At 35.7% G+C, this 20,118-nt stretch overlaps 1 protein-coding gene and 1 non-coding gene across 2 annotated transcripts in view; one reads left to right on the forward strand and one right to left on the reverse strand.

The window, feature by feature from the left end:
* Window positions 1-325: 325 nt before the first annotated feature.
* Window positions 326-407, reverse strand: TRNAS-GCU (transfer RNA serine (anticodon GCU)). Its single transcript has one exon. It is a non-coding gene; the product is annotated as a tRNA-Ser (tRNA).
* Window positions 408-13,631: 13,224 nt separating this feature from the next.
* LOC129264963 (3-hydroxyanthranilate 3,4-dioxygenase-like) overlaps window positions 13,632-20,118 on the forward strand; it is a 40,902-nt gene continuing 34,415 nt past the window's right edge. The window contains exon 1 of the mRNA XM_064101933.1: window positions 13,632-13,869. The gene's annotated coding sequence lies outside the window, so the exon portion shown is untranslated. The remainder of the gene's footprint in view (window positions 13,870-20,118) is intronic.

A 20,118-nucleotide genomic window follows, 5' to 3' on the forward strand; every position in this document is an offset into this window, starting at 1 on the left:
GTCTGAACAATAAGTCAATGTCTATCAAAAAGCACTCTTATACATTTTTCAGGTTGCCCTTGAAGGTGGTCACCGAAGTCTGGGTTTTCAAACTCTGTGGGAATTCACAGGCTAGCATGAGCAAAGGCCCGTTCCCCGCATGATTACTTAGCAACTGGAATTTTAAGAGATTAGATTAGATTAGAGATTAGTATCGTAAATTTCTAGAGGGTTGGTAATTATGCATTGAGAATGATTTTTATTTTTGGAAGTACTTTAGCCCCATATAATATCAGAGGGACATTTTTGGGGGACGCGCTGTATATTATATACGAAACAAAAATAACGACGAGGATGGGATTCGAACCCACGCGTGCAGAGCACAATGGATTAGCAGTCCATCGCCTTAACCACTCGGCCACCTCGTCAATCTGGCTATACAGGAGCGCTTATAATTTTATATCTCCAGTGCGTATTGGGCTAATTCTAGCGACCATTAGCGCGACCGTAAAGATGTCGCGCAGTTAGCAGACCATCGTACCCAAAATACGGTGTCTTCAAAAGGACAAACAAAATCGAGAAGACTATATAAATTTTAGGTTTGGACGTAAAAGTACAATATTACACTGACTCATATTCATTACACGTAGACGGGATGAATGACTCATATTCATTACACGTAGACGGGATGAATGATTATTGTAAAAAAAAAAAGTATTTTGCTGAGGGAATCAAAATCAAGGATTCCATGCAAGTTACCTTTGGATGGCAGTTACCATTATAATGGTTACTTAGGCGATGGGGCCCTTGACCCTAATTAGACTTGGGAAAGCCCCCCCTCGACATTTTTCGTGATATATCCGCCACACAAAATTACTTGACTGCGTCGCTCGCTGACTTTATACTTCCAAGTCTCGTGCAACGAGAAAATTGTGACCCCCGGGTACGCGGTTCCGAAATTACACAACATTTCGTAAGTGCATGCAGACCCAAAATTGCTCAAAAACGTGAATTTTGTACAAATTCAATGCAAATAGTGTTTTTAGTCAAAATTCTTGTCTTTCCTTTTATGAATTGAAATAAATCAATTTCATCTTGTTTATGGTCAAAATAAAATCCCGACAATTTCCATTGAAAAAAAAACATAAAAATGCATAAGAAATTTAGAAAACAATAAAATACATAAAAAACTAAATGTGATTTTTTAAAGTAATAATAATTATAATAATAATAATTGTAAATTTATATTGCACAATTTCTATTTGGATATACTCAACTGCGCATTACAATACATAACAGATAAGCAGAAAAACAATTATTAACAGGATACGCTTTAGAAGTAAATTTAAGTTCGCTAAATTAATCAAAGAAAAATAAGTAAATATTTATTATTTCTACATAATACATAACAAAAAAGTGACTTATTTATTAAAACTCTCTTGAAATAGGTGGGATTTCAGTTTAGTTTTAAATAAGTTGACAGAGGATGCATTTCTTATTGAGGAAGGGAGACTATTCCAGAGTTTGGGTGCAGCACTGATAAAGGCACGGTCACCTAGTGTAATCTTTGTTTTACATGGTGGGAGACTGAGGAGCATTGTGTCATGGGAACTACGAAGCCCGTAAGACTGGGTGGGTGATTTTAATTTAAGGAGTTCACTGAGATAGGTGGGGGCCATGTCATGTAGTATCTTATATGTTAGGAGCATTATTATTTTTTTTTTTTTAAAAGCAGTATTTCTGCATTTATTAATAAATCAAAATTACAAATTTATAACAATGATATAAAATCAAACATACCTACTGATCAAGTTACAAAGGTGACAATTGTATAGTAGTTAAGTAGATATATAGACATAATATTCATGTAAACAATAACAAATGAATTTAAATGCAGAGGCCAGCTATCGTAAGCTGAAAGCTTGAAATAATAGCAGCCAGGGGAGGCTACATGGAAACCATAATAAAAATACCGGGTCTTTATTATTTAAAAATGATGTCACTTATATTGCTTAAAATATAATAAAAGGAAAGGGGGGGAATTTGAATTTGATTCGCTGACGTACTGGAAGCCAATGTAGATCGTGGAGTAGGGGCCTTACATGGGAAAATTTGGGGGAATTACAATTGAGTCTGGCACATGCATTTTGAACACGCTGTAATTTGTTTATCTGAGAATCTGGTAAGTCAAAAAGTAGTCCATTACAATAATCCAATTTGCTTGTTACAAGTGCATGGACCAGTGTATTAATACATGTGCTGCTTAAATATTTTTGGATATGACGTAAGTTGTAGAGATGATAGAAGGCAGTTTTGCATGTTTTGGATATGTGGGTTTCCATGTTTAACTGCGAGTCAAACCAGACACCAAGGTTTTTGCAACCATGGTCTGCTTGACTACAGTATTTCCAACTGTTATGCAATCTATATATAGTTTAGACACTTGTCTAGGTGTTCCAATGATAAGAAACTCAGTTTTGCTATCATTGAGTTTCAACTTACTGCTCAAGGCTCAACATCCATCTACGAAGTTCCTGTAGACAGTGCATGTTCAAGAACCAAAACACAGGACTGTTGTTGTTCCCTGACTGGGCTGAAGGAAATGTATAATTGAGTGTCATCTGCATAGCAGAGTGTGCTTTGATAACCGAAAAAAGTATACATAGTAGAATAGAGGGAAAAAAGGAGAGGTCCGAGCCTGGACCCTTGGGGAATGCCCCATCTAACGTCAAATTTCTTTGAGGTAATGTCACCAATTGATATTTGTTGCTGCCTATCGGAAAGGTAAGACTGCAACCAAGACAACATTTAATCAGATTCCTATAAAGAGTTTGTGAACCCAAAATGAGCATTTAAGTGGCAATATTTAGTTAATTAGGGCAAAATTTTAATTTTACACATAAATTAGCATAATTAATTAGCAATGAGATTTCTTGCAGGATTTTATCTTACAGTTTTGTAGATTATGACATGAGAAATGCGTGTGCCAATTTTTGTCGAAATCGCGAGATCGACGGCCGAGATAGGGGCTGATTCAGTCCCCCCCCCCTTCACGCTTTTTTTTATAATGATGACAATCATGATCGTACACAGGAGGGGCGTCGCTTGGCCTTTTCCAGTAGGGGGGTGTGGAGGACCTGATTACCGTCAAATATCGGTAGCGACTACCGACGTCCGGCAACCATGAATCTTGGGAGTGTTCGACATTCTCCTTAGTCACATTTTCTTTCGTCATACCCAGGATCAGTTTCAGCTTTTATCGATTGGGAGGGGGAGAGATATTTTAATCAACACTTTCCCGTCGCGGCCGCCGAAATCTGATTTTCTTTTTCTTTCATTAAGCATGTTAAGGGGTCAGTCCTAACTAAACTTTCATTTTTAGAAGCAACATAAGGTATTGAATGTGGCCTGAATATAAATTACCACGCGAGCGCGAAGCGCGAGCTCAAATTTTTGGATATTTAGCCATGAAAATTGTACATTGTGAGTAGTTTTTGTAATCATCATGGGGTATCTAACCAAACGATCTGAAAATGTTAATATAATGGACAGTAGAAAGACCTGATAAAGACTGTTCGCAGAGATCCATGAAATAATTTTTCTCTCAATGCGAGCGCGAAGCGCTAGCTAAATAATTGTATATTTCGACATAAGAACTTGATTGCAACCATGAAGAGGGAAGATATATCAACCAAACAATTGATGCGAGCGCGAAGCGCGAGCTGAAATTTTGATTTCCGTCCAGAAAACTGGACATTTTAAGCACTTTTTGCATGAGTACAGCAATTCATGTTTTATACTTTTAATTAACCTTTCTGAAAAAGGACATGTTTATCAACTGTTTGCAGTGACTCATTAATATAATACATTTCTCACTAATCAAATAGACCGAGCGCAAAGCGCGAGCTGAAATTTTTATAGATATTGGACCTGAAAACTGGACTGTTTAAACATTTTTTAATAAGGGAACGCAGTAAACGAGCTGAAGTTTTCTTCAGATTAAGAACTAAAAACAGATCATTCGAAGCAATATAACCATGAAGAATGTCGGCATAGAACTAAGCAACTGTTGCGAGCGTGAACTGATTTTTGTAAAAATTATTTTACAACCTAAAATTTGACACTTTCAACAATTTTTGCAATCATGAACATGATGGTTATCTAATCAAACTTAGATTTGAAATCGGACATTCCATGTAGTTTTTATATATAATCATGAAAAGGAAGGGTATCACTGAATGATGCGAACGCGAAGCGCGAGCTGAAAATTTTGCATATTTTCACGTGAAAACTAAATATTTTTATATATTTTTACATTAAAACAAACTCAGTTTCTGCATCTGTAATCGAACAAGCTGTGTATCTCAATAAACATTAATCCGAGCGCGAAGCGCGAGCTATTTTTTAAATTTTTATATTTGACTTGAAAACTAAACGTTTTTACATGATTCTATATCAAAACAAACTCGGTTTCTGCATCGGTAATTGAACAACATGTGCATCTCATTAAACACAATGCCAGTGCGAAGCGCAAGTTGAAAATTTTGGGATATTTTTACTTGAAAACTAAATATTTTCCATGTTTGTACAGGTTGATTTAATTTGAAACAAACTCAGTTTCTGCACCTGTAATTGAACAAGATGTGTATCTCAATAAACATAATGCGAGCGCGAAGCGCGAGCTGAAATTCCGATTTACCATCTCGAAAGGGAACATTTTAAGCACTGTCCAACATGAAGGAGAATGGTTCCCTGTCGGTACCGAAGTATGAAATGACAACTCTTGATACTTTGACCTGAAAACTGAACTTTTTCACAATTTTTATAAGAACAAACTTTTTTTTTCTTTCTTTCAATAGCATTTATTTAATCATCTGAATATACATTTCACATTTACATCAAAATACATTAAACATAATCAAATAATACATACGGAAGACGATACAGAGATTTACCAGTACAGTTTATGTTCATATCTAGTCTCCTACGCAATTCTGATTTAAATAAAAACGTTAGATTTGATGGTCTATTGTCTACTTTCCTGTAATTACGTAGCAAAATTGATTTATACACAGTCCAAAAAGCTATATTAATGATATCATCTAGTTCTTTGTGCTCGTTATATTTTATCAAAAGATCGACATCGATAACAACGTGTTTATTGAAGGCTTTTTTAATCAACCAAATTATATATGACCAAAAATTTTGATTCAATTCACAAGTGATCAAAGCATGTGTTATGTCTTCTTCTACATGGCAACTAAATTACAATAAGCATCTTCGCTTATACGCCATTTACATAAATTTCTTTTCACAGGCAATATATTATACAGTATTTTTAAATTAAATGATCTAAGTTTGTTTTCTTTTACTGTTAACAAGTTTCTCTCGAAACAAATATTCCAGCCTATACTCATTTTCGAAATATTTTCCCAAAAGAAACAACAATGTGAATTTGACCCTTCAAGACGTATAATATAATTGTAAAAGTATCTTGAAGGTACATGGTCCAGACATTTTACTGAGTTACCTATTTTTAGTTTGGGTATATCAAGATGCGCATATCTTTGTAGGTTCTTATTAAAAGATTTTGAGAGCCAAATTTTTGGTATAGCTTGCCTCAATTTTGAATAATAAAAAATGACAGATCTTTTACTGTTTTTAAATTTCAACATTGATGAAATTTCGGATACATCTTTAAAGCCTCCATCCACATTCAAAATGTCTTCCAAGTATATTATTCCGCTATTATACCATTCCTTGAAAAATAGTGGTGATTTATTAAAAACAATATAATGATTAAACCATAGAATATTTTCAGCCTCATGTTCTTTTCTGAATAATATTTCTTTATCAATCAGACTCCAAGCTCGAATTATTTCAACATAAAAGGGAGGTATTTTCTTGTCAAACAATGGGGTAACATTGTGAACCCGAAAGTCGCTATTCAAGATTAGATTAAGAGTTCCAAAACGCTCAAACCAATAATTTCCAAGTGTTTTCAACATAGAATTTACCTCATTTGTTAACCTTCCTAACCACCTTAATCTGAAACTGACTTCTTTCTTTTCTATATCAACCATTTTCAAACCACCTTGTGTGTAATCTTTGATATGTTCATCACATCTTCTAACCTTTTCCATTCGTGAATTCCAAAGAAATTTGAAAAACATTCTATTTAGTTTCTTAATAATTATTGATGGAACATAATTAAACATAAGCAAATGAACTACTTGGCTTAATGCCAGGCATTTCACAATCGTCACTCTACCATATAATGTCAGGTTTCTTTTTCGCCAATTATCGAGGAGACGCATTTTCTCTAACTTATTTTCCCAATTTGCACTGTTAGCAATTTGCTCATTATTAGAGATAAAAAAGCCCAAATATTTTACCGGGTTTTCTGCCCATGTCAGGTCAAGGTCTTGTATCACCCATCGATTTTTTTTTCTTACCTATCCATAAGAGTGCAGTTTTTTCTTTGTTAATTTTAGGACCGGCTACACTACCAAAATCTTCTAATTCAGTTAAAATAATTTCTAATGAGCTATCGTCTCCAACAAAAAAGGTAGTATCATCTGCATACTGTAATATCTTTAACTCAAAGTGACCATTGGTTTCATCAAAACAAACACCTCTTATAGTATCATTTTTACGTATTTTGTTTGCAAAGAATTCAGCTGCAATCACAAACAGGAGTGCCGAAAGAGGACAGCCTTGCCGTATTCCTCTTTGCACTTGAAACTCTTCTGTTATCCTGCCATTTACAATTACTGAACTTACTATCTGATTGTAAAGGACACAGATCCAATTGCGAAATTCATTGCCAAAATTCAACTTGTCTAAGCATTTCATTATAAAAGATATATCAATACAATCAAATGCTTTGGTGAAATCAACCATCATGACCGCACCTTCAACATTTTTTTCATGCATGTAATCTATCATATCTTTAACAATTCTTACATTGAAACCTCCTAATCGTCCTTTAATATACCCTACTTGTGTTTCCATAATAATACTCGTTAATATCTTTTGTAATCTTAATGCTAGAGCTGTTGCAATTATTTTATAGTCGCAATTGAGTAGTGTTACTGGTCTCCAGTTCTTTAAATCGTCACTGTTTCCTTTTTTATAAATCAAAGTTATGAGACCTTTTCGTTGTGAAGGCGACATCTGTCCATTACTGAAAAATTCATTGAATGCATATTTCTTCCCAGAAAACTTGATAAATTCGATAGGCAGGCCGTCCATACCTGGCGCTTTATTCCTCTTCATAGAGAAAACAGCCTTTTTGCATTCTGCCATATTCATTAAGCCTTCACATTTATTTCTTTCATCTTGACTAAGCCTTTTCACATCTTGTGAGAACACATATTTATTCATATGATCTAAATTAATATGATTTCTCTTATACAGATCTTCATAATACAGTTTAACTTCTCTTAAGATATGTTGTTGCTTAGTAACTACATGTCTCTTCCCATTCACTCTTAGTTGAGTAATAAGCTTATTTTCCCCATTTTTTTTTCTCAAGGGATAAAAAATAGTTTGTGTTTTTTTCCCCTTCTTCCGTCCATCTGATCCGTGACCTTACTGCGGCCCCTTTACATTCATTTATGTATAACTTCTCTAACTTTTCTTTAACTTGAAGGTATTTTTCTTTTGATATATCATTATTTCTATTGTCTAAATCACATTCATATTTGGCTAACTTAATTTCCAAAAGTTCTTTTTCACGTTTTGTTTTCCTTTTTCGTTTGCTAAATTTCTGAGAAAATTCTCTACATTTAATCTTCAGAATCTCTAGTTTCATCATAGAGGTATTTCATTATCACTGAGACATTTTGATATAACATTTCTAATTCCTGTCTTAAAGTTATTGTCACTAAGGTAGGAAGTATTTAGTTTACAATATCCTGGACCTTTAATTATATCGCTCAATCTTAATTTCAAAGAAATTGCATTATGATCTCCCTTATCAACGGGTCTAATGTCTGTAGAGACAACTTTCCCCAACATGTCCTTACTTATTATCCAATAGTCTAATCTGGATGCAATATCCATATTCATATTTCTCCAAGTGAATTGTCTTACATCTTTGTTAAATTTTCTCCAGACATTAATAAGGGAACTCAGTAAACGAGCTGAAGTTTTCTTCAGATTTAGAACTAAAAACAGATCATTCGAAGCAATGTAACCATGAAGAATGTCGGCATAGAACTAAGCAACTGTTGCGAGCGTGAACTGATTTAAAAAAAATTATTTTACAACCTAAAATTTGACACTTTCAACACTTTTTGCAATCATGAACATGATGGTTATTTAATCAAACTTATATTTGAAATCGGACATTCCATGTAGTTTTTATATATAATCATGAAAAGGAAGGGTATCACTGAATGATGCGAACGCGAAGCGCGAGCTGAAAATTTTGCATATTTTCACGTGAAAACTAAATATTTTTATATGTTTTTACATTAAAACAAACTCAGTTTCTGCATCTGTAATCGAACAAGCTGTGTATCTCAATAAACATTAATCCGAGCGCGAAGCGCGAGCTATTTTTTAAATTTTTATATTTGACTTGAAAACTAAACGTTTTTACATGATTCTATATCAAAACAAACTCGGTTTCTGCATCGGTAATTGAACAACATGTGCATCTCATTAAACACAATGCCAGTGCGAAGCGCAAGTTGAAAATTTTGGGATATTTTGACTTGAAAACTAAATATTTTCCATTTTTGTACAGGTTGATTTAATTTGAAACAAACTCAGTTTCTGCATCTGTAATTGAACAAGATGTGTATCTCAATAAACATAATGCGAGCGCGAAGCGCGAGCTGAAATTCCGATTTACCATCTCGAAAGGGAACATTTTAAGCACTGTCCAACATGAAGGAGAATGGTTCCCTGTCGGTACCGAAGTATGAAATGACAACTCTTGATACTTTGACCTGAAAACTGAACTTTTTCACAATTTTTATAAGAACAAACTTAACTTCCGCATATGCAATTGAACAAGCTGTGTATCTCAATGCGAGCGCGAAGCACGAGTGGAAATTTTCGATATTCTGAGGGAAATTTAGGTAACATTTTCACTAAAAATATGATGCGAGCGCGAAGCGCGAGCTGATTTTTTTAAATATTTAGACTTTAAACCGGGACATTCTTATCACTGTCGGTACAGAAGGGCGAGTTGAGAACTATTGATGTTTTGACTTGAAAACTTAACTTTTTCACACGTTTTTTTAATATAAAGAACAATCTAAGATATGCATATTCAATTAAACAATCTGTGTATCTTAATGCGAGCGCGAAGCGCGAGCGGAAATTATTTGATATTCTGAGGGAATTTTAAACAACATTTTCAGCAAAATTTTAATAAATATATGATGCGAGGGCGAAGCGCGAGCTGAATTTTTGAGATGTAGATCTTAAACCGAGACTTTCTAATCAGTATTGGTAGCCTATACAGCGAGCTCCCCACGATCACAATGCGAAAAAAATCTTTCTTTCTTTCTTTCTTTCCTTCCTTCGTTCCTTCCTTCCTTTTCCCCTTTTTTTTCTCTTTTTCCCTTTTCCTTTCCTCTTTCTCCCTTCTTTTTTCCCCTTTAGTCGCTCCTTTTTTTTTCATTTTTCCCGACGATATCCAAATAGTCCGCGACCGAAAAGATAGTACATGCCTTGATTTCTGTAATGTCCTTTTGTTTAATTTACCGCAGGCTCAGTTATATAAGCTTCAGAATGCAGCTGCTCGCCACTTTGTCAAGTAAACGCTCTCATATCAATCCCATCTTGTATTCGCTGCACTGGCTCCCTATTAAAAATCGGATTATCTTTAAGATTTTGTTGCTTGCTTTTCATAGTATTCTTGGATCAGCACAACACAGTCTTTCATTTATCAATTACTACAGACCAAGCAGGTCTTTGCGCTCATCCACTTCTGGCTTCCTTGTCATTCCAAAAGTTTCAAAAACTTGGGGGGAAAGATCATTTGCTTTTGTGGAATAGCCTTCCTGAAGACACTAAAAAATGTACCTCTGTCGAAGCTTTCAAAAATCTTCTAAAAACTTTTTTATTTAAATATTAGCTCTTTATGCGCCTTGAGCACTCTACAGAGTGGATTTGGTGCTTTATAAGCCACATTATTATTAAATTAGTGGGGGGGGGGGGTGTCGCCCCCGGTCCTCACCCCCTTTTTAGCGACGGTCCTGCCCTGATCGTACATGTGAATATTTTCATGGACATCTTCATGGATTTCTCCAAGAATCAAGTTCCCTAGCTATTAGTCAAGAAAAATACATAAATGTTTATAGGTTGTTGCCCTTATCATAATATCCTGGTACTAAGTAATACTGTATAGTGCCATTGTTTTGGGTTTCGGTGAAAAGTGCATAGATACAGGCTATATCTTAATCCAAATCAATAAAACAAGAAAGTCACTACTAAATGTAATTGCCATTTTAAAAGAAACTCTTCCCAATATCAACCTCATGTTTATACTTAGACAGCTGGCAGCCGTCTGTTTCGAGGAGTTTTTTAACATTTTATTTTTTTTCATTTCTCTGAGTGGAGCCAACGGAGTTTAGCGGAACGACCAACATAACAGAGACCGAAGCTTTTGGTCTAGGATATACTATGAGTATAAATGAAACCATTTATGATTTGCTATTTTCAAATCACGATAGACTTTTTTTTTTCATTCGTTAACTTCCTCCGTTCGATCTCGCTGTTGGTCGCTAGCTAGCTAGACAGGGTACGCTATCGATATCGCTAGCTAAGCTAGATCAATTTGTCGCATCACACCATAGAGATGTATACTAGTAACGCTAGAGGGCGTACTTCGTCAAATCGCTGTGATTACGTGGAGACCGTCCGCCATTGCTCGATAGGTATTCGCAGCCTGCCATGCGCGTACAGTACCTATGGGGCATGTACACGGATGAGCACAGAACATGACAAATTGATGACATATGAGCACGAAAGCATATGGAAAAGCAAAATTGTAAATATTGCACTGGATTAAAGTTCAAATACAACAAAAATCTAGCAAAACTGAGGTCAAAAGGCCTATATAGGCCTATCTATAGCGCATAATATAGGCCGATACAGCTATAATACAGGCAAACGATTTAAAGTCCCAATTGTTTTTGCTTAGGTAAAATTTCGATACATTAATATGACTTCTATTTTCTAATGATTTGGAAGAGATGAATATCAAAAATAACATTTAGGCCTAGGTCCTGATATATAAATTTAATGTGTTTTAATATGATTTGATGTACATTAACCTAAGAAAATTCATAGGCCATATCACAGTGTCTGATGCATCTGAGACGCTGTATCGAAAAAAAAACCACGATTGTATTTTTATAGTTCATAGTTTCCTAATTACTATTATGCTGATTGCTGATAATTTATTTCTTCACTTTAGATAATTGTTATAATTCATTTTCCATATATATATCTACACAATAGGGCCTATAATAACTCGATCCCTTTTCCCCATGTCTTACACGCTGATGTAAACCAACATCACAAAAACTCGCGAATCATAAAATGACTTTTTATTGATATTTGGAAATGATTTACGCATTGATTCAGTTAAAAATTGATGATTTAGATTTCCTTTGCTGGCAACCATCCCATCATATTTATAAATATGTATATAAAAGTATACTTTCTTACTTGCGATCAATGTATAGAAAAGTTTGTTGACAGCAAAATTTGCATATCAAATGCGCGCATGCAGTCGTACAATTTTGCAATGTACAGGAGGCCTAATGGGGGGTTGGATGTTTATGTACAGTGTTATTGCCTTGCAAACATTTTAAAACTTCGGAGAGTAAACAAATCACAATGCGCAAAACAATTTTACTTTGATTTTCTGGAAAGTATAGACTTGATTCTCCCCGGCTGAAAATATGCTGATCGGCAAACTGGCTGAAATATTTTGTTTATCGCCGTTGTTTCTGATCCTATAATGATTGGACCAATATCATGTGAACAAATCAAGGATAGAATAATAAGGAGAGGAAGAAGGGGGAGAAGGAGAGAAGAAAAGGGGCGGGATTATGATATATAATTTGTATTATACTATAAAGAATATTATTACTACTGCAAGAGTGTATAAAACTAATATCATGAAAGACATCAATGCAAACTTATCATAATTATGAAAACGGTTGCAAAATTGTGAGTACTAAAACCAAACATAATTATGAAACAATAATATTGCAAAAGTGACAATACTTGGAATAAGATATTAAAGATCCTAATTTAATCTCAAATTTGATACCTGCCTTGAAATTGTGTTAATTAACTGTGTCTGTGTCGCTTGAATAAATGAACTTTATGGCAAATATTTGTAAGCACTGGCACCGGCCTAACATATAAACAGATAAACACGCGTTTTGAATATCCAGTTTTGTTTTTCATTTTAAAAGTATAACTGAATTTGATTTTCTAGTTTTCTTCCTTTAATGTCATTTGCTGGCCTATGGACCTGAGTTTGGTTATTCGATCAGTTTTTTTTTAAATAAGATTTCCATGGATGAACAAAATTATTATATTATGTTACGGCGTCGCGGAATGATTTTGAAAGTGATGGGGTGTATAAAATCACAATCATTTATTATGTGTAATGTTCATTTTCATTTCAGGGAGGGGTCCGGTCGCGCCCCCTGTATTTTATTTTGATCAGTATGTTAAAGCGAATTTGCTTAGGTGTGTTTGTTATTTTAATTGCACACACGGCCCCTAAAAAGCGAATTAAAACAAATCTAACTTAAAGTGAAGGGAATTAAAACTGTCATTTTTGAAAAGTTTGAACAAATTAGGCTATATTCTCGACATTTTAAATCAATATTTTATTTTCGGGCCATATAGGCCTGCAGATTTTGGGGAATTTATTATGTTCCTATAAGAACAAAATCAGCACGTTCACCAAATAACACGAATTTCAACATTGATGGTGTAACGGGAGGCTCACCAAGAACAATAATGAGATGCCCTTTAATAGCGCATGTAGATCAAAACACTAACTTATACAGAATTATTGTACAACTTAATATATAAAAATGATAGGCCTATATTTCATACAAATTGAAGCAAGTTACATATCATGTAGGCCTATATAGAAATTACAAAATTATATCCAACATAAACATAGAATCAAAGGACGTATATGTGGGAAGGATGGAAGGAGGACGATGCAGTTAAAGGTAGGGAAATCCAGAGAAGGGCTAATTCACTGCAGTCTTTTGAATTAATTGTCAATCTTTCTATTAATGTCCGCTGTATGTTTTTATTTTTATATGATTGTTTATATGATAGTATATCAACATTGTTATCTATTACAGGCCTATAAACGGACAGGTAAATGCAAATTATTTAGAATTTCATCCCGAGAAATCAGGTTTTTAAAATGCCAAATTAATAGCATAATCCCCATGTAATCACTCTAATAGTGTATTGAGATGCAATTTGTCATTCATATTTTCGATTTTTATGAGGTTGTATTCTTTTCTTCAAGATAAAGGCCGGAGACGGCACCCCTTTTCACAGCGTTACAACGCACGAGCTATGGGTACATCCGGGTACTTTTGCGAATCTATACCTATCGAGCAATGGCCGCCACGCTCCACACAATCACAGACGTTAAGTACGCGCGCCTATGGCGACTCCGCACTCTAGCGTAGTTAGTATACATCTCTATGCATCACACAGATACATGATCACGACCGTGTTCTCTCTTACTTATTGAGCTGGAAAGGAAAGATAAATAATAACGATGTCTGTGAATCAAATTGAGATCATAGAAATAGACAAATGGATCGAAGAGAATAAGAAGTTTTTTCTCCCACCTGTGTGCAACAAGATGATGTAAGTGAATAGGCTCAATCGGTCTGCAAAAATGAGGGCAAGCCCCTACCGGCTACCGGTACGGTACGGTTATTAAACCCAGGGAGCTCCCGCCCGCGCAGCGGGCGGGAGCCCAGGAGCTTACCGTGTATTTGACCATAGGCATAGTCACCGGACTAGGGTGATTTATGGTCTAAATATTTCTCCAAATGAATTGTGAAAACAGAAAGTATACAATAACCACGATTATATGGATGAAGGTCTAACGAGTGGCAGTTTCCTGACATCTGGGCACAGACTGGAACCTCAAAAAAACGAAAACTTAAAGTTCTCTCCTCTACCCCAGTCCCGACCCCAGTCTCGATCGGCCATTTTGTTATGATAATTGATATGATTCATAACAAAAATTGCCGATTTAGACTGGGGTAGAAGGAGAGAACTTTTCGTTTTTTTGAGGTTCCAGTCTGTGCCTCGATGTCAGGAAACTGCCACTCGTTAGACCTTCATCCATATAATCGTAGTAAGTGCATAATTTCTGTTTTCACAATTCATTTGGACTTGGAGAAATATTTAGACCATAAATCACGCTAGTCCCGTGAGTATGGTCAAATACACGGTAAGCCCCTGGGCTCCCGCCCGCACAGCGGGCGGGAGATCCCTGGGTTAGATATAACCTTGACTTGTTCTCAGTTATATGTTAGGGCCTATAGTATAGTATATTTATATTATAATCTTGTGACTTTTGTGTGGCAAAAAAGGGTGGCAATGTTTGGCTTATTTTCACTTTTTCTTTGGGACAAATGCTTCATTTTTTTTACACTGACAGTTTCCATTACACCTATTCGTCATACAACTTGGCTCTTAAGTAAATTTGATTCTTTAAATTATTATTTTCTTAATTAAAAATAGAGATAAAAAAATGACAATTTTCTTGCCATATTACTTTCCACCAATAGAGGGCGTACACAAAAATATGCCCAAAAATCAAGTTTTTGAGCGCTCTGGTGAATACAAAAATTATTCCCAAGTTACTAATGAAAAATAAATTGCAACTGTATGAAAATTAGTAATTTTGGTTACAAAAGTGATATTTTAATGATTTTTTAAAGCGTGTGCTCTGTACAACATTGGCATACCATAGTCTGTCTAGACCAAAAGCTTTAGTCTCTGTATTTTGGTTGTTCCGCTGAACTGCGTTGGCTCAATCGCCAATACATAGACTGAAGAGCTTGGAGGCCCGTACGTACAGACAACGTATTAGCAGTAACGTTAGTTCTAACTTACTCTAGCATTCGGCGAAAACCCGATATTCCGATCGTTTTTTGTACATAAAATGTCACATTATGAAAAAGAAATCACATCCATATTTACGAAAAAATGTTTAAAATTCAGAAATATTGTACCTTAGACCGCAGTTACCGCTAATTCCTTTAAAATGATGATCGAAACATCGTCATCTTCGATCCTTTCGTTGGTCAACGTAAGTTGCCATCTTGGACGACGTCATCATCCTTACAGACGTATTTACCAGTCGCTATATATCGAGATTTGTGCCGCTGCTTTGCGCTTGTAGATGTGCCTTGATCGCATTGATTGGCCAGGATATAGAAAATTTAATCGGAAAGCCTTGATAAAAGCACAACTCGTTGAACGTAAAGGACAACAATGCACGGCTGCCATTTTTTCCTTTCCGGCAGAAAATTTAAAAAAAAGGAATAACGGGGGAATAACTCATCGGTAACGTATATTTTCGACATTTTTGTTGAATTTACATAGTATCAAAAGAAAGATTAAAGTCTAACGAAAATAGTGGGCCTTCGTTCAAGATAATATAATGTCATTTAGAATCTAAAAAAAATTAAAATGCAGGCTCGCACTAACACACTACCGTCGGTGAATGGGGACTACAGTAAAATGTCAGAAATTGTTGAATAAATCCCCGGAAACGACGGTTATTCCTGTCTAACCCTAGTCCTACCTGTAGATTCCCCACAGGCAGGATGGTTGCAGTGAACAAGTGGGCAGTATCCTGACATCGAGGCACAGACTGGAACCTAAAAAAAAACGAAGTTCTGTCGCGGTAGCTCTTCTTTCAGAATTCATATAGTCTAGTTCTAGACGATTTTAAACGAATCTATTTGCACCACGATATAATATGTTCTATTCCGTGCGTACGCCCAGCCGAGTGTGCGCGCAAAACCGAGAACCTGTACTCCGAGGAAAAATCGTCTAGACCAGTTGCTCTGCGGTGACGTCAGAGGTCAAAGGTCAACGGACGAGTGCTTCATAAATATGCATGAGTTACTTGTCAATCTCGCCGCGCCGAACAACAGTGCAACGTTGTTTACGTTTTGCACGTGTTATCAGCTGTGTGCATGCATTGTACACATGGGATTGATGTAATACTCAGTAGATCTATGTGATATGAATACATGTACACGTATCATACGAAAGTTTGAGATAGTTCATTATTTTTAAGGCTACAAATAGACATTTCATTGTTGGGAAATTACTGTAACATGCATAGGCCTATAGTTATTTCACTCAATGTGCATATCTTGGTTAAATCTGTGGGTATGATGTATACCATCATGATATATGAAAGAAGGTGCTAATGTACCAAATTTCAAACTTCAAAACAATACAGACTAGTTTTTCCACTTTATTCAGATGGAATAATTAATATATACAAGTTTGAATGATATATTTTATATTCTTCTTCATCTACACATGTAATTACATAGAGGTAATTTGTCTTAGTATGGGTATTGAAAATTAAGACTCATAAATGTAAACTCTCATTCTTGTGAATGGATCACATCACGGTACATTTTACTGTGGGCACTTGTAAATATATCATTTTCAATGTCTTCTTTACATATTTCACTGTCAGAGAGTATGACAAAAAGGGTTGAGAAGTACATGTACTTTGTACAGATTAGTACAGAGCTGTGAAAGGGATAAGGAAAACAGAATAAAAATCATTAATGATTTTTAAAAGTAGATTAATCTCAGGCTCACAAAAATTTTGTATGCGGATTTTGATGCGTGCAGTGCATCAGATTTTGGAAGAAAATCTTTGCAGTTGTCCTTGGAACTTTTAGTTTATTTATTTACTTTACATGAACATCTAGATAATGCGTACAATTATTTTTGTTGTTCAGCTACATTATAATCTAGCTACATGTAGCCAGGAAATGATATTGCCAATGATGTACATGAAGCCTCTTCTATAAATAAAGGCACCTTTTCTCATTACATTTGAAGTACAGTATTTATGAAATATATTTTTGCAGCCATTATGAAAGAGCATTGTGTTCAGATCTACATGTAACTTGCCAGTTAATTAAATTGCTAGTAACTATTCCATTGCAGTGTAAGTTTTACATGTAGTTTGCATAGGCGGATCCAGCTTTTGGCGAAAGGGGGGGGGGGGGGCACACTGCCGAGCGGCGCACATAATTATTTTTGCACTTCACCGGCGCCATAAAAGAAAATGTTGAAAAAGGGGTAAAGTCTGACCCTGTCAAATGCTCTTTTCAAAATGTAGGATTTTCAGTCATGCCATTTTGCATGACCACACGCAGATAATATTTCCGGGGGGGGGGGGGGGGGGGGTAACTCGAACATATTTTTGAAAAAATAAAAACGATAGAGTAAACGGTCCGAGCTGCTCAATGGGGCGATTATTTTTTTACAAGTGTAATAAAAGTATTTGGTGCACATCTCACATTTGCACATTTTTCATAGTTTTCATGAAATGTTAAGGGAAAAAATGTGTTTTCACAACAACTGATCGGGAATTTGCCCCCCCCCCCCTTCCCCCTTGCTGCGTACGAACATTCCCTGAAGTCCACTTAAACATATATCATTATAACAGAAAATATACATGAATATAAACATACTGTATAATCTTTCTAAGACATATATAGAGAGAGATTGAAAAAATTATTAAAGAAAGAAACAAACAAATTATGCATGTTATGTGCGATTTCAAAATCTCGTGTACTAACCCTTTTATTGCGATGAGGCAAATACTTGTGTATATTAATTGAGATACAAGTTTTTTTTTTACTATATATACAAAGGGGCGTCGATCCTTTTTTCAGATTGGGGGGGGGGGCAAAATCATGAATCAACTTTCCAAAGGCGCTCGATCACACAAAACAAACTCACACACACTCATATGTATATATATATATATATATATTTCAGCGCGAGCTGAAATTTTTTAGTATACTGACCTGAAAACAGGAAAAAGGTGCCTTTTAAAGACTGTTTGTAGTAACTCATGAGGAGAATACATATCTCACTACACAGATAATGCGAGTGCCGAGGGCGAGCTGAAATTTCTTTATATTCTGACCAGAAAGCTTGATATCTTATATGCATTTTGGTACCAATGATTAAGATGGGTATCTAAAAAAGACAATAGATGCGAGCGCGAAGCGCGAGCTTAAAATTTTAATATTTCGATCTGAAAAAAATGAGTTTAATGGACGTTTTTAAAAAAGAACAAGATTATATCCAACAAAAGATTATTGCAAATCGAAGCGGGACTTCTTTTGAGGTTTAGAACTGAGAACGGGACATTCTATTCACCTATGTAATTATGAAAAGTATGGGGTTTTGCTACAGAAATGGTGCGAGCGCGAAGCGCGAGCTGAAAATTTTTATATTGCAATCTGAAAAGCGGACAATTTGAGCACGATTTTAAACAAAGAACGAGTTGTGTAGCTCAATCTTGCTTGCTGATTTCTGTGTAACATTACCATCTTATTTTATTTTTGTACATGCGGAATTATTGGGGGAGGAGGGGGTGGGCAAAACGATATATGATCGACGCCTCTGTATATACAATGATACTACATCATGAATCATTCGGAATACATCACCAATCCAGGTTTATATATTATCATTCAATTTTTCATGTACATGATGTATACATCATGTACAGAATTTAGTATATATTGTGATGCTTTTCACTAAATCTAATGCAATTTGTAATGATGAGTAATTTTATCTAATTAATTTGATGAAACTGGATATGATGGTTATGACCTGAATTCAGAAAGAGATCCTTCAAGACAGAGCTTTGGAAATAGTTCTCCTGTTTTACAGGTATCGTTATCTTTGTTTTTAACTTCTTCCTGAGTGATCAGATGAATAATATTTAACTTAATGGAAGATGAAAATAAATCAAATTTTGTGGGGTAAACATTTAAACGTTAAAACAAAGATATTGACAAACTGTATTAATACATTGAAAATGATATTTAGTGGTTTAAGGTCTAACGAATATACGTCTGGTTGCGTAATTATACACTCCCTGTAATAGCAACGGGTTTTAGCAAAGTTTTGGACTAAAATATCGAATCATCTTCATAAAACACTTTAGTAGCCGTCTTACACTAAAGGCCATACAGGTGGCACAACGTGGAATGTGTAAAGAAGAAAAGTGACTGACCTTTTTTTATTAAAGCATTGGAAAATAAGATCAAAATTAAAGGATTTGCTCTACGCTTTTGTATGATTCTGGGATATTTTTCAATAACAAAAGTTTAGATTTTATGACATCTGTGTGAAACTCCCCCGCCCCAGTCCACTCTGTAAGGGCATGTGATAAGCTTTGTTATGACCATTCAACAATAAAATGTATAACCAGGTGCCGCTGACCATTCTTGACCGGCGCCGATCTAGATTTGGTTGGCAATAGGCCCTTCTTCATTATTCTACCGGCGCCTAATTATTGGAACCAGGGGACGCTGATTATTCTTGACCGGCGCCGATTTAAATTTAGGTGGCGCCGGTTAAGACAAAGGCAGCGCCGATTTGTCTTGACCGGCGCCGATTTAGAACAAGTAGTGCTGATTATTTTTACCGACGTCCAGACGTCACGTAAGATTCAGGCAGCGGCAAATGATCGACTGGCGCCGATTTGGAACCAGGAGGCGCCGATTATTCTTGTCCGGCGCCGATTTAGATTTAGGTGGAGCTGATTATTCTTGATCGGCGCCGGTTAAGACTCAGGCAGCGCCGATTTATAATCAGATGGCGCTGATTATTCTTGACCAGCCCCGATTTAGAATGGCGCTGATTATCCTTGATCGGCGCCGGTTAAGAACTCAGGCAGCGCCGATTTTTCTTTACCAGCGCCGATTTATAACCAGATGGCGCCGATTATTCTTGCCCGGCGCCGATTTAGATTTACGTGGAGCTGATTATTCTTGTCCGGCCCTGATTTAGATTTAGGTGGCGCTGATTATCATT

Source organism: Lytechinus pictus, chromosome 7 (genome assembly GCF_037042905.1).
Source record: "Lytechinus pictus isolate F3 Inbred chromosome 7, Lp3.0, whole genome shotgun sequence".
NCBI classification, from domain to species: Eukaryota; Metazoa; Echinodermata; class Echinoidea; order Temnopleuroida; family Toxopneustidae; genus Lytechinus; species Lytechinus pictus.